Source organism: Arachis stenosperma, chromosome 3 (assembly GCF_014773155.1).
Source record: "Arachis stenosperma cultivar V10309 chromosome 3, arast.V10309.gnm1.PFL2, whole genome shotgun sequence".
In the NCBI taxonomy this organism is placed as follows: domain Eukaryota; kingdom Viridiplantae; phylum Streptophyta; class Magnoliopsida; order Fabales; family Fabaceae; genus Arachis; species Arachis stenosperma.
In genome coordinates this window covers 73,926,855-73,935,984 of record NC_080379.1, presented here as the reverse complement: position 1 = coordinate 73,935,984, position 9,130 = coordinate 73,926,855, and the positions used below count along the sequence as shown (strand labels likewise).

Below are 9,130 nucleotides of genomic sequence, written 5' to 3'. Positions count from 1 at the left end.
AAGATACTTCCTAACAATTAATGATTTGATTGAACATCTCAAATTTGTTACCTTTTCTGTTGAGAAAGGTTTTATGTTTGAATCATATCTTTTCTTGTTAGGCAAGTCATTATTTTTTAAAAAAAATCATATCTTTTCAAATTATTTTCAAATCATATCTTTTAAAATTGTTTTCAAATCATATCTTCTCAATCACATCTTTTTAAAACCATAACTTTTCAATCAAATCTTCTTAACCACATCTTTTTCAAAATAGTTTTCAATCAAATCTTTTTAATTTCTAATTTCAAAATCTTTTTTCAAAAATCACTTGATTTCTTTTCTACTTTCAATTTTCGAAAATTATCAACATCTTTTAGATTGAATTTTCGAAAATTCTCTTCCCTCATTCCCACATCCTTTATTTATGGAGTACCACTCCTTCTAAATGAACAATTCGAACTCTAACTAATAAAGTTCGAATTCTTCTTCTCCTTCTTCTTACTATTTCTCTTTTCCTCTGACACTTCAAGGAATCTCTGTACTGTGACATAGAGGATTCCACATTTTCTTTTTCTCTTCTCTTTCATATGAGCAGGAGCAGAGACAAAGGCATTCTTGTTGAAGCTGATCCTGAACCTGAAAGGACCTTGAAGAGAAAGCTAAGAGAAGCTAAAGCACAACTCTCTTTAGAGGACCTGACCGAATTCTTCAAGGAAGAAGAACACATGGCAGCCGAAAACAACAACAATGCCAACAATGCAAGGAAGGTGCTGGGTGACTTCACTACACCTACTCCTGATTTTTATGGGAGAAGCATCTCTATCCCTGCCATTGGAGCAAACAACTTCGAGCTTAAGCCTCAATTAGTTTCTCTAATGCAACAGAATTGCAAGTTCCATGGACTTCCAATGGAAGATCCTCATCAGTTCTTAGCTGAATTCTTGCAAATCTGTGACACAGTCAAGACTAATGGGGTTAACCCTGAGGTCTATAGACTGATGCTATTCCCTTTTGCTGTAAGAGACAGAGCTAGAATATGGTTGGACTCTCAACCTAAAGAAAGCCTGGACTCTTGGGAAAAGCTAGTCAATGCCTTCTTGGCAAAGTTCTTTCCACCACAAAGATGGAGTAAGCTTAGAGTGGAAGTCCAAACCTTCAGACAGAAGGATGGAGAATCCCTCTATGAAGCTTGGGAAAGATACAAACAATTAATCAGAAGATGTCCCTCAGACATGCTTTCTGAATGGAGCATCATAGGTATTTTCTATGATGGTCTCTCTGAACTATCCAAGATGTCTTTGGATAGCTCTGCTGGAGGATCTCTTCATCTGAAGAAGACGCCTGCAGAAGCTCAAGAATTGATTGAAATGGTTGCAAATAACCAATTCATGTATACTTCTGAAAGAAATCCTGTGAACAATGGGACTAGTCAGAAGAAAGGAGTTCTTGAGATTGACACTCTGAATGCCATATTGGCTCAGAACAAGATATTGACTCAACAAGTCAATTTGATTTCTCAAAGTCTGTCTGGAATGCAGAATGCACATGGCAGTACTAAGGAAGCTTCATCTGAGGAAGAAGCTTATGATCCTGAGAATCCTTCAATGGAAGAGGTGAATTACCTAGGAGAACCCTATGGAAACACCTATAATTCTTCATGGAGAAATCATCCAAATCTCTCATGGAAGAATCAAGAGAGACCTCAACAAGGTTTCAATAATAATGGTGGAAGAAACCGGCTTGGCAATAACAAGCCTTTTCCATCATCTTCTCAGCAACAGACAGAGAGTTCTAAGCAGAATACTTCTGACTTAGCAACAATGGTCTCTGATCTAATAAAGACCACACAAAGTTTCATGAATGAAACAAGGTCCTCCATCAGAAATTTGGAAGGACAAGTGGGTCAGCTGAGCAAGAAAGTCACTGAACTCCCTCCTAGCACTCTCCCAAGTAATACAGAAGAAAATCCAAAAGGAGAGTGCAAAGCCATAGACATGGCCGAATGTGGAGAGGAAAGAGAAGAGGAGGACGCCACTGAGGAAGACCTCAGTGGGCGTGTACCAATCTCCTCTGAGTTCCAATGGGAATCTGAGGCTCAAAATGAGACCATAGAGATTCCATTGGACTTACTTCTGTCATTCATGAGCTCTGATGAGTATTTTTCCTCTGAAGAGGATGAGTATGTCACTGAAGAGCAAGTTGCTAAATACCTTGGAGCAATCATGAAACTGAATGACAAGTTATTTGGAAATGAGACTTGGGAGAATGAACCTCCCTTGCTCACCAAAGAACTGGATGACTTGTCTAGGCAGAAACTGCCTCAAAAGAGGCAGGATCCTGGGAAGTTTTCTATACCTTGTACCATAGGCACCATGACCTTCAAGAAGGCCTTGTGTGACTTAGGGTCAAGTGTAAACCTCATGCCCCTCTCTGTAATGGAGAAATTAGGGATCTATGAGGTGCAAGCTGCAAGAATCTCATTAGAGATGGCAGACAATTCAAGAAAACAAGCTCATGGACTTGTAGAGAATGTTTTGGTGAAGATTGAAAACCATTACATCCCTACTGACTTCATAGTCCTAGAGACTGGGAAGTGCATGGATGAAACCATCATCCTTGGCAGACCCTTCCTAGCCACAGCAAAGGCTGTGATTGATGTTGATAGAGGAGAGTTGATCATTCAAGTGAATGAAGAATCCTTGGTGTTTAAGGCCCAAGGACATCCCTCTATCATCATGGAGAGGAAGCATGAAGAGCTTCTCTCAAAACAGAGCCAAGCAGAGCCCCACAGTCAAACTCTAAGTTTGGTGTTGGGAGGCCACAACCAAACTCTAAGTTTGGTGTTGAACCCCCACATTCAAACTCTAAGTTTGGTGTTGGGAGGTTCCAACACGGTTCTGAGTATTTCTGAGGCTCCATGAGAGTCCTCTGTCAAGCTACTGACATTAAAGAAGCGCTTGTTGGGAGGCAACCCAATGTTTTATAGTTAACTATTTTCTTTTGTTATTTTATCTTTTTTGTAGGTTGATGATCATAAGAAGTCACAAAAACAATGAAAAAAGCAAAAACAGAATGAAAAACAGGAAGAAAAACAGCACACCCTGGAGGAGAAGAAGCTGGCGTTCAAACGCTAGTAATGCTAGCTGTTGGGCGTTTAACGCCCAGTCTGGCACCATTCTGGGCGTTTAACGCCAGAAAGGGGCACCAGACTGGCGTTAAACGCCAGTAAAGGGCAACAACCTGGCGTTAAACGCCAGGAATGGGCACCAGCCCGGCGTTTAACGCCAGAAATAGCTCAAAACGTGATTTTGAGCAACATTTGGTGCAGGGATGACTTTTCCTTGACACCACAGGATCTGTGGACCCCACAAGACCCCACCATCACTCTCTCTCTTCTTCCCCCATTCACCAATCACCTCAATACCTCTTCCCCAAAAACCCTTCACCTATCAAATCCCATCTTTCTCTTCACCACTCACATCCATCCTTCATAAATCCCCACCAACCTCACCCTTCAAATTCAAACCACTTTAACTCACAAAACCCACCCCTAATGGCCGAACCTTTACCCCCCTCTCTCCTATAAATACCCTTCTTTAACTCTTCATTTTCACACAACCTAAACACCCTTTCTTACCCTTCTTGCCCGAACACACTACCATCTCCCTCTTCCTCATTTCTTCTTCTTCTACTCTCTTCTTTCTTCTTTTGCTCGAGGACGAGCAAACATTTTAAGTTTGGTGTGGTAAAAGCGTTGCTTTTTCATAACCATTTATGGCATCCAAGGCCGGAGAAACCTCTAAAAAGAGGAAAGGGAAGGCAAAAGCTTCCACCTCCGAGTCATGGGAGATGGATAGATTCCTCTCAAGGGTGCATCAAGTCCACTTCTATGAAGTTGTGGCCTTGAAGAAGGTGATCCCCGAGGTCCCCTTTTCACTCAAAAAGGGTGAATATCTGGAGATCCGCCATGAGATCCGAAGAAGAGGTTGGGAAGTACTCACCAACCCCATTCAACAAGTCGGAATCTTGATGGTTCAAGAGTTCTATGCCAATGCATGGATCACAAAGAACCATGACCAAAGTGTGAACCCGAATCCAAAGAATTATCTCACTATGGTTCGGGGGAAATACTTGGATTTTAGTCCGGAGAGTGTGAGGGTGGCGTTCAACTTGCCTATGATGCAAGGAGATGAGCATCCTTACACTAGAAGGGTCAACTTTGATCAAAGGTTGGACCAAGTCCTCACAACTATATGTGAAGAGGGCGCACAATGGAGGCAAGATTCAAGAGGAAAGCCGGTTCAATTGAGAAGGCATGACCTCAAGCCCGTGGCTAGAGGATGGTTAGAGTTCATACAACGCTCAATCATTCCCACTAGCAACCGGTCCGAAGTTACCATAGACCGGGCCATCATGATCCATAGCATCATGATTGGAGAAGAAATAGAGGTTCATGAGGTTATAGCCCAAGAACTCTATAAGGTGGCGGACAAGACCTCCACTTTGGCAAGATTAGCCTTTCCTCACCTCATTTGTCACCTCTGTTATTCAGTTGGAGTTGACATAGAAGGAGATACCCCCATTGATGAGGACAAGCCCATCACCAAGAAAAGGATGGAGTACACAAGAGACCCCTCTCATCAAGAAATCCCTGAGATTCCTCAAGGGATGCACTTTCCTCCACAAAACTATTGGGAGCAACTGAACACCTCCCTAGGAGAATTGAGTTCCAACATGGGACAACTAAGGGTGGAGCATCAAGAACACTCCATTCTCCTCCATGAAATTAGAGAAGATCAAAGAATCATGAAGGAGGAGCAACAAAGACAAGGAAGAGACATTGAGGAGCTCAAGCACTCCATAGGATCTTCAAGAGCAAGAAAGAGCCGCCATCACTAAGGTGGACCCATTCCTTGATTTCCTTGTTCTTTATTCTTCTGTTTTTCGATTTTTATGCTTTATGTTATCCATGTTTGTGTCTTATGATCATTAGTGTCTTAGTGTCTATGCCTTAAAGTTATGAATGTCCTATGAATCCATCACCTTTCTTGAATAAAAATGTGCTTAATTGAAAAGGAAAGAATTGCATGAATTCTGAATTTTATAGTAGTTTAATTATTTTGATGTGGTGGCAACACTTTTGTTCTTTGAATGTATGCTTGAACAGTGCATATGTCTTTTGAACTTGTGGTTCATGAATGTTGGCTCTTGAAAGAATGATGAAAAAGGAGACATGTTACTGAGGATCTGAAAAATCATTAAAAATGATTCTTGAAGCAAGAAAAAGCAGTGAATACAAAAAAAGAGAAAGAAGAAAAAAAAAACCGAAAAAAGAAAAAAAAAAAGAAAGAAAAAGAAAGAAATAAAGTTGTGATCCAAGGCAAATAAGAGTGTGCTTAAGAACCCTGGACACCTCTAATTGGGGACTTTAGCAAAGCTGAGTCACAATCTGAAAAGGTTCACCCAATTATGTGTTTGTGGCATGTATGTATCCGGTGGTAATACTGGAAGACAGAGTGCTTTGGGCCACAGCCAAGACTCAATAAGTAGCTGTGTTCAAGAATCATCATACTTAACTAGGAAAATCAATAACACTATCTGGATTCTGAGTTCCTAAAGAAGCCAATCATTCTGAATTACAAGGGATAGAGTGAGATGCCAAAACTATTCAGAGGCAAAAAGATAAAAGCCCCGCTCATCTAATTAATACTGATCTTCATAGATGTTTTTGGAGTTCATTGCATATTCTCTTCTTTTTATCTTATTTTATTTTCAGTTGCTTGGGGACAAGCAACAATTTAAGTTTGGTGTTGTGATGAGCGGATAATTTGTACACTTTTTGGCATTGTTTTTAGTATATTTTTAGTATGATCTAGTTAGTTTTTAGTATATTTTTATTAGTTTTTAATTAAAATTCAATTTTCTGGATTTTACTATGAGTTTGTGTGTTTTTCTGTGATTTCAGGTATTTTCTGGCTGAAATTGAGGGACCTGAGCAAAAATCTGATCCAGAGACTCAAAAGGACTGCAGATGCTGTTGGATTCTGACCTCCCTGCACTCGAAGTGGATTTTCTGGAGCTACAGAAGCCCAATTGGCGCGCTCTCAACGGCGTTGGAAAGTAGACATCCTGGGCTTTCCAGCAATATATAATAGTCCATACTTTTCCCAAGATTTGTTGGCCCAAACCGGCGTTCAAAGTCACCTCAAGAAATTCCAGCGTTAAACGCCGGAACTGGCACCTAATTGGGAGTTAAACGCCCAAACTGGCACTAAAGCTGGCGTTTAACTCCAAGGAGAGTCTCTACACGAAATTCCTTCATTGCTCAGCCCAAGCACACACCAAGTGGGCCCGGAAGTGGATTTTTATGTCATTTACTCATCTATGTACTAGTTTTCTATAAGTAGGACCTTTTACGGAGCTTTTAGAAAGAGCTTTTGATCATGTTTTTATGATTGAACCCTCTTTGGGAGGCTGGCCATTCGGCCATGCCTAGACCTTGTTCTTATGTATTTTCAACGGTGGAGTTTCTACACACCATAGATTAAGGTGTGGAGCTCTGCTGTACCTCGAGTATTAATGCAATTACTATTGTTCTTCCATTCAATTCCGCTTGTTCTTTTACCAAGATATCACTTGTTCTTCAACATGATGAAGGTGATGATTGACGCCCATCACCATTCTCACCCATGAACAAGGTGACTGACAACCATTCTTGTTCTACAAGCATCTGAGGCTTAGTGAATGTCTCTTGGATTCCTGATTGCACGATGCATGGTTGATCGCCTGACAACCGAATGCTCGCCTGACAAACGAGCCAGCCATTCCGTGAGATCAGAGTCTTCGTGGTATAGGCAAGAACTGATGGCAGCATTCAAGAGAATCCGGAAGGTCTAACCTTGTCTGTGGTATTCTGAGTAGGATTCAATGATTGAATGACTGTGACGTGCTTCAAACCTGTAACCTACTGGGCGTTAGTGACAGACGCAAAAGAGTGATTCTATTCCGGTAGTGGAGGGAACCAAACCGGTGATTGGCAGTACTGTGACAGAGTGCGTGCATTAGCTTTCACTGCGCGGATGGGAGGTAGCTGCTGACAACAGTGAAACCCTACACGAGCTTGCCATGGAAAGGAGTAAGAAAGGATTGGATGAAGGCAGTAGGAAAGCAGAGAGACGGAAGGGAAGGCATCTTCATACACTTGTCTGAAGCTCTTACACCACTGATATACATAAGTATCACTATCTCTATCTTTATGTTATTTTCGTTCATCATCATATACATTTGAGTTTGCCTGACTAAGATTTACAAGATGACCATAGCTTGCTTCAATGCTAACAATCTCCGTGGGATCGACCCTTACTCACGTAAGGTATTACTTGGACGACCCAGTGCACTTGCTGGTTAGTTGTGCGAAGTTGTGTAATGCCATGGAAGTGAATCACCAAGTTTTTGGAGTTCATGACCAGGGATTATGAGAGTTGTGAAAAGTATTGTTCACAATTTCGCGCACCAATAGTGCTCTTGGATTGATGGATATGGAGATGGTGAATATTGAAGTGGTGGTTCTTGTGAGTAATTGGGTTGAAATTAGGGTGGTTCTCTATATGGTTCATATGGCTCATAAGGCAGTTGGTATGGTGGTTGAGGGTTAGGGTCATATGTGTAACGACCCAATTTCTGGTACGTCATGATCATACTAGAAATTGAGCGCTACCAACTTGTCTACCTAATTATTATCTATTATTTATTATATGAGCCTGATTCGTTGTTAAAAGCGTAGTTATTTTACGAGGTACTTTTTTTTAAAAAAAAACATTTGGATTAACAAACGGTATCATTCATAATCAATTCACAACTAATAATATATAAAACAGTTACAAATAACCACACATAAACACATCACAAGTAGTTGACAACATTCGGTGATTCAGCCTTTATTAGAATATAGACTGTTAGTTCGAACACCCCTAGATATAGCTAGATAATAACTAATACATATATATACATATAACATCCCAGGTCCTGACCTGTTCAAGAGGTCCCTAAGCTGGCACCCAGGCTAGCCTAGACTCTATACTCACCTAGTCCCTCTAAACTACTAAAGCGAGGGAAAGTACGTTCTAAGTCTTCAAAACTCAAGTCAGGTGGAACATCATCAAAAGTAGGACATCATCTGCTATTCCTCTGCACGATCAGACATTGCCATAGGACGTCCCTCTGGTACCTCATCAAGTAGCCACACAACAGGAGTCTCGTACACAGGATTTAGGTTAAAGTTCACGTACCAACGGGGTGCGGACATTGGCTGGTCTCACTGTATATACATATAAACAGAGAATGGGATTCACCCTAGACTCAAAAGACTACCTAGAGCAGAATCCTTTTTGCAAACGGTCGTCAGCGAACTACGGAAAGAAACTCTTGCTTCCATCTGAAGGGGGAAGGGAGAGAGAAGGGGTAAGAACTGGGGAGTTCTTAGTAGGGCCGGGGTTATTAGTTACGTTCATTAATTTTGTGTTGTTTAGCAGACTAATAACAGAATATAGAGAAGTAGTAAACAGAAGACAGATAAATAGAGAAAATAGAGAAAACAGAAAAAGATCACAAACAGAAGAATACAAGAAAGTAAAACACAGACACAAACACAGAGAATAGAATACAAACAGAGAAAGCATACATTCATGCAACAATCATAATAGAGAAAGTGCACAACCAAGTGTGATGCATGTCTAGCCCTAGTGCAGGTAATGAGCTCATTTATCGGTTACATACCCGCTCCCGACGTTACCCGGAGTCCTCTGACCAGGTAAGGCTTTCCTGTTGGCAATGTCCCTCGCAAGAGTCCTTTGACTTGTGAGGCAAACCACTGCAAGAGTCCTTTGACTTGTAGGGCGGCACTAGCAACCCACTGCAAGAGTCTTTTGACTTGCATGGCGGAGCTAGTTAACTTATATCTGCCCAACACACTCTCTGTAAGAGTCCTTTGACTTACAAGAGCATACACACACTCTCACTGTAAGAGTCCTTTGACTTACAGGAGTATATGCTAGTCATGTGTTCTCGATACCTCTGTAAGAGTCCTCTGACTTACAGAATAGCATTATAGCTAAGTATCCCAGGAAAGCACTCTCAGTGGTCGTACCAC

General features: G+C 41.2%; 1 non-coding gene across 1 annotated transcript; it reads right to left on the bottom strand.

Annotated features, from left to right (window-relative positions):
• Nucleotides 1-1,112: 1,112 nt before the first annotated feature.
• On the bottom strand, nucleotides 1,113-1,220 carry LOC130971990 (small nucleolar RNA R71). The gene has a single exon (XR_009083196.1). It is a non-coding gene; the product is annotated as a small nucleolar RNA R71 (small nucleolar RNA).
• Nucleotides 1,221-9,130: the final 7,910 nt, after the last annotated feature.